This window comes from Peromyscus eremicus, chromosome 1 (assembly GCF_949786415.1).
Source record: "Peromyscus eremicus chromosome 1, PerEre_H2_v1, whole genome shotgun sequence".
In the NCBI taxonomy this organism is placed as follows: Eukaryota; Metazoa; Chordata; class Mammalia; order Rodentia; family Cricetidae; genus Peromyscus; species Peromyscus eremicus.
Window position 1 is genome coordinate 181895417 of NC_081416.1, and position 6707 is coordinate 181902123.

Below are 6707 nucleotides of genomic sequence, written 5' to 3' on the forward strand. Positions count from 1 at the left end.
CAGCAGGGCGGAGTGGCCCACACCTTTACTCTTGGTACTCTGGGAGTCAGAGGCAGGCAGATCTTTGTGAGTTTTTGGCCACCTTTGTCTACATAGTGTGTTTCAGTCTAGCCAGGGCCACATAATGAGACACTGTTTCAAAACAAAAAAAGCCCACCCTCTCCTCACCCCTGCAAAAGATGTGAAGTCTGGAGTGAGATAAACCATAAGATGGCAGAGAACCTGGGGAGTTTGAGCAAGCTATTGGAGAGGTGGATAAGACCCAAACACACTGAAATTTTCACATCTGTAAAAATTCCAAAAATAAATTAAAATACTAATTAAAAAGAAAGATACTCACATGAACTTACAGAGACTGAAGCAGCATGCACAGGGCCTGCAGAGGTTTGTACCAGGTCCTCTGCATATTTATTATGGCTTTCAGCTTAGTGTTTTTATCAGTCTCCTGAGTGTGTGAACGAATGGGTCTTTGATTCTTGTTCCTTCTCTTGGGCTCTTTTCCTTCTGTTGATTTGACTTGTCCAGTCTACGTGCGATTTTTTTGTTTTATATTATATTTTATTTTGTTAGAATAAAAAGCAACCCACATTCAGAGGGCCTAGTTCGGTCCCATGCATGTTCCCCAGCTGTCAGTCCAGAGTCTATGAGCTTCCACTAGCTCGGGTCAGCTGTCTATAAGGTTTCCCCCATCATGATCTTGAGCCCCTCTTGCTCATATGATCCCTCCTCTCTCTCTTCAACTGTTCTCCAGGAACTTGGCCTGGTGCTTGGCCATGGATCACTGCATCTGCTTCCATCAGTTACTGAATGTAGATTCTATGATGACAGTTAGGGTAGTCACCAATCTGATTACAGAGGAAGCCCAGTTCAGGCACCCTCTCCACTGTTTCTAGGAGTCTTGTCTGGGGCCATCCTTGTGGAATCCTGGCAATTTCCCTAGCACCAGGTTTCTCTCTTGCCCGTAATGGCTCTATCAAGATATCCCATTCATTGCTCTCCTTCTCCGTCCCCCCTGCCCCCCAGATCGGCCATCTTGATCCCTCATATTCTCCATCCCATCCCCTCTGTTTGTGGGACCAGGACTTATACCAGGTACATAAACTGGCTTTTTGGAGCCCATCCCCTACGGTGGGATACCTTGCTCAGCCTTGATGCAGCAGGGAGAGGCTGGGCTCTGCCTCAATTTGGTATGCCAGACTTTGTTGACTACCCAAGGGAGGCCTTACCTGCTCTGAGGAGTGGATGGGGGATGGGGGACAGGAGAAGGAGAGGGAGGGGGAATTGGGGATGGTGTATAAAATTAAAATAAATAAATAAATAAATAAATAAATAAATAAATAAATAAATAAATAAAACAAATGAAAAGTAAAATTTTCAGAAGACCACCAGGGGGTGAGAGTATCTCATCTTGATGGTGCATCTTCAAAACATACTGTGGGCTGAAAGAACACAAAAGAAATAAACAACAACAACAACAACAAAAATAAACATATTTCCAGTGTGCTTGTGTTAAAACAAACATCCTTCCCCCAAAAAGAGCCCAATTAGAAGAAATCCTCTCTTGAAGGGAAAATTGGAGAGTGTCACTTTGCAGTATTCAGAGAGGCAGAACTACTAACATACACACATGAAATCATCATAACCTGAGCTGGGGAGATGGCTCAGAGGTTAAGAGCACTGGCTGCTCTTGTAGAGAACCTGAGTTTGATTCTCAACACCCACATGGTGCCTCAGAACCATCTCTAAGTCCAATTCCGTGGGCTTTGATACCATTTTCTGATTTTTTGCAGGCATCTAGCATGCACGTGGTGCAGACATACATGCAGGCAAAACACTCTCACATAAAATAAAATGAATAAATCAAATACATAATTAAGTAAATATCACAATGTACTGTGCTTCATAAATGAACAAATAAGAAAGTAAATATCAACAAAAGAAAACATAATTAAAAGAACAGAAAAGAGACTAGAATACTAGTCACGTATGTGAAGAAACACAGTTTAAAAATGCAGTTGTGATGGTCCACGCCTTTAATCCCAGCACTTGGGAAACAGAGGCAAGTGGATCTCTGTGAATTCAAAGCCAGCCTTAACTCCATGGTGAGTTCCAGGACAGCCAAGGCTACACAGAGAGAGACTTCTCGAGATAATAAGTAAATGAACAAACAAATAAATATCATCCATTAGGCCATAATCTTCTGTGTCATTCCCCACACTGCCCAGCCCTCTCTCCGGCTGTGGGAACACAAGGGATCATGGTAGGAGCAGGTCACTAAAGAAGGCAGATCTTAGGGCCCCAGCTGCAGAGTATCAGGCTGTCCCAAACCAGACAGGCTGTGCTTGCTCCTTATTCCTCCCCCTCCTCCCCTCCTCCCTTCCTCTCCCTGTCTTCTTTCCTCCTTCTCTCCCTCCCTCCTTCTGTCCCTCGAAAAAAGGAACCTTTTCTCCTTATGTGTAATTTCTCTCCTGCCTTCTCCCCAGCAGCCTTGCTACTTGCTCGCACTGACCACACTGAACGAGAGATGGTTCTACTCAGCCTTTGTGCTCTGGCGGGAGCTGGGGCTCCACGGGTCCTCTCTGTCCGTGTTGTTGTCTGTCTCTGCTAAGAGCAACTCTGACACCTGGGCACCTCTGCCCACATGACTTTGGAAACCTCTGTTCAGGCTCAGAGGTAGGTGCCCAGCTCCAAAGACTTTTATCTATACTCTGTTACTGTTTTTCCTGATCTCACGTTTCCTTTCTCTAGGTAGTTGCTTTTCAACCCTGCTTCTGTATCTCCGCGTGATTCTGTGATATCTGCCTGCCTCACAACCTTCACCTCCTCGCTGTGTCTATTTGTCATTAATTTTCAACGTGATTGTGGGTTCTTCCAAAGTCATGTGGGCAGACGTACCCAGGTGTCAGAGTTGCTCTTAGCAGAGACAACAACGTGGACAGAGAGGACCCGTGGAGCCCCAGCTTCCACCAGAGCACAAAGGCTGAGTAGAACCATCTCTCGTTCAGTGTGGCCAGTGTGAGCAAGTAGCAAGGCTGCTGGGGAGAAGGCAGGAAAGAAATTACACACAAGGAGAAAAGGTTCCTTTTTTCGAGGGACGGAAGGAGGGAGGGAGAGAAGAAGGAAAGAAGAGAGGGAGAGGAGGGGAGGAGGGAAGGAGGGGAGGATGGGGAGGAAGGGAGGAGGGGGATAAAGGGAGTAAGGGAAGGAATAAAGAGCAAGGATGGTGCATAAGCTTAAAACAAACTTCGTTTTGGCCTTTTCTTCTCCAACTTCCAGCCACTTGACACATGGACCAAGATACAGGCAGCTCCCAAGTCCAGAGAGGACGTTCCTCGTGCTCTCGTTGGAGTGCCCTCTACAGGTGATGCTAGGCTAGAGCACCTTGTCAGAGTGAAAGTAGGCAGGGGAGAAAAGCATTCACCTGAAGCCCCACTTCCCAATTCCTTGGAGGGTCTCCAGAGGGCTTCACTGGGCTCCTTGAATGAGAAATGCCATCTGTCTACAGGCAGATGCAGACCACTGGGACGAAGTGAAGGTTCACCCATTGAGAAGTATCTCCAGGTTTGAGGAAAACGAGAAAGCAGGGACAGCAGACCACTGGACAGAGACCAGCGGAAGAAGACCTCATGTCTTAGTGGCAACCCTGAGACCTCAGGCATCTTGGACATGAGGACCATGGGCAGAAAGCAGAGGAGGTCTCTCAGAAAAGAAAAAGAAGGAATTGATGGGTGACTCAGAGCTGTTGGGGATGAAGCTACAAGGTCACCCTGCTGTACACACTGAGCTCTTGTTCTGTTTTATAAATGGACCACAGGAGGCCCAGCATGGTCATAGATAAGAAGCCACCATTGCATCAGATCTATCTGGGTGTTTTTAAATAGGACAGTCCAAAAAGCTCTTCCCATCAGCACATGCTCAGTAGAGTCTCAGTGCATTTGGGTCTCTAGACAATGGCGCCCAGCTGGTAATAAGGATATTTGATAGTCACTGTGGTGATGTTTTGCTCATGCTCTAACAAATAAAGCTTGCCTGAAGATCAAAGGGCAGAGCTAGTCACTAGTTAATCAGAGGGGCCAGGTAGTGATGGCACACACCTTTAATCCCAGCACTTGGGAGGAGGAAGCAGGAAGATCAGGAGTTCAAGGCCACCCTGGGTCACATGTGATTGTAAAAGAGAAACAGAACCAAGCAGTGGTGGTGGTGGCTTACAGCTTTAATCCAAGCACTAGGGAGGTCAAGACAGGAATATAAGGCAGGTGGAGTCAGGAGCTCAACCCATTCAGTTTGAGGATTCACAGAGACATGATTTCATCCCCTTTTGGTCTGAGGATTCCTAGAGATAAGCAGTCTTTCTAGTGGCTGGCTGCTCTGCTACTCTGATCTTTCAGCTTTCTGATATCTAACTCTGTGTGTTTATTAAGACCAATTAGAATTTGTGCTACAGGTTACAGCCTCTATCTTTGGTTAAATGAGTGGGAAGGATGGAGGGCCAGGTAACTGACCCAGGGGGAACTCATCTTAGAGAACAGAATGTAAACCAGGAATGAGTTCTTCATGTGTCTAATACCCCTGTGATAAGCAAATGTGTTAGATGAAAGAATATATTTAATTGTCACCTATTAATTATACAAATAATGGATTTTGTTATGACACTTTCATCCACATATATAACACACTTTTATCATATTCACCCCACTGTTCTCATTATTCCCCCTCCCATCCATTTCTCTCTAATAATACAAATACTTTTTTATGACTTTTTTCCTTGATTACATAAGTGATCAAAATCATGTGGTACTTGTCTTTCCGGCTTCTTTTACTTAACATGATAGGTATGATAATATATTCAGTCATAAGTAAAATGTTTAGTTTTCCCTTTGCATGATAGAGAGAAAAATGTATCACATGAGAAACACGAGTATTTTTAGAGCTTAGACAGGAAGATTTTGTCCCTATCCATGCATCCATCCATCCATTTATCCAAACCGCCATGCATCAATCATCTTCCATTCATCCACCCACACATTTCTCAATCCAGCTATCCATGCAAACACCCTCATATCTATCCATCAACATGCACATTCATACATACATACATACATACATACATACATACATATATACATACATCATTATTCACCTTTCCATTCATCACTCCTCTCTCCAATGATTCATCACTCATTCATCATCAATCCTTTCTTATTTTACCCTCCATCAACATATCAAGATAGTTTTGATTATTTATGTAACAATGCATCATTTATATATCCAGCTACAACAAGTCAGCAGTATAGAAGTTTAATACAGACATTGCTTCAGTCTACTTGTGCAATACATCAATACACGAAACCAAGAATTTCTTTAACTCGTTTGGGGAAGTTCAAATGGGATCCAGAACCCAGCACCTTCCTTCCTGTGATATATATATATATAGCCCTGTAAGTCTACTCTGTCTGGCTGAAGAATCTGTTCTCTTACCACAAGGCAGACACAGAGCAGGCTGAGACACTGGACCATGTTTCTGTTGCATTCCATCTCCATCCTGGTCCTCAGTGAGTATATGAATGAAGAGAGATTAGAGAAACAGGAAGAGTGGGAGACACAGGTCTAAGATCCCATTTACTTTCTAGCCCAGGAGTGCCAAATATCTGAGGGGCATTCAGGCCCACAGGCACCCATCAGCCTAATGTTCTAAGCCAAACAGGAGGACACCTAAGATCTCCAGTGTACCATAAAAATTGGGGGCAGTGTGGGTACAGTGGGGTTGATGGTGAGGTCCCTTGGGCCTTGTCAAGATCCTGCTTCAGAGGAGGAGACTGCCTGATGAGAGGTAACATTGATTAGAGAGTTTGGAGGTTTCATGTCACCCTTATTCACTGACCCATGACCCCAGCTGAAGGAACTTAAGCAGTGAATGTTTTTCTCACTGGGATTTCTCTTTCAGTGATCTGCCTGGGCCAGCCGACCCACACGCAGGATGGTGAGTCATATCTGTGGGATTCTAACCCCTCCCTATCAATGACCTCACTAGACGGGAGCCACGTGGATTTGAGGAAGGATCGTAACCCACTTTAAGCCATATAACTATCACACTTTAATCTCCTCATCCAACATCCTCTAAACTTTGCAGGTGTCTTATCCACACATATCTGATGTTTTCATCTTGGTCTTTGGTATCATGTAAGATAATGAAAAGTCTTCTTTGATTTGCTCTGATGTTCACCATCCTTTATTAAAAACCAGAATCTAGCTAACTTGGCCATAAGCGTTCTCTTCTTTGCTTACCTCCTCCCTTGCCAGTCACCTTCCTCCTAAAGCCAAAGCTTCAACAGTGGTCCTGCAGTAGCACTAGCAGGTCCCCAGAGATAGAGCTTTCTTCCCAGTTTGTTTTCTTGGCCACTCATGTTGAACTCCTCCTTTAATGTACAATGTCACCGCAGCTCCATCCATCACGTGTGTTCACACAGTTTACAGAGAGCAAAGACATTTATGAGTTTTTGAAGGTCTCTCCCAGCAAGGCTCCATCTCTTTAGCATAAAGAGGATTGTGCAGCTGCACAATATAACTCTGGACTTCTCAAACATCACCACTGATCTCATGAAACACCAGCTAAGCAGTGCTGTGTTGCAAATGGGAAGTGGAGCACAGATGTGGTGAAGGATGTGGGTCTTGCGTTATTTCCTTCCCACCCTTTACATGAAAAGAGA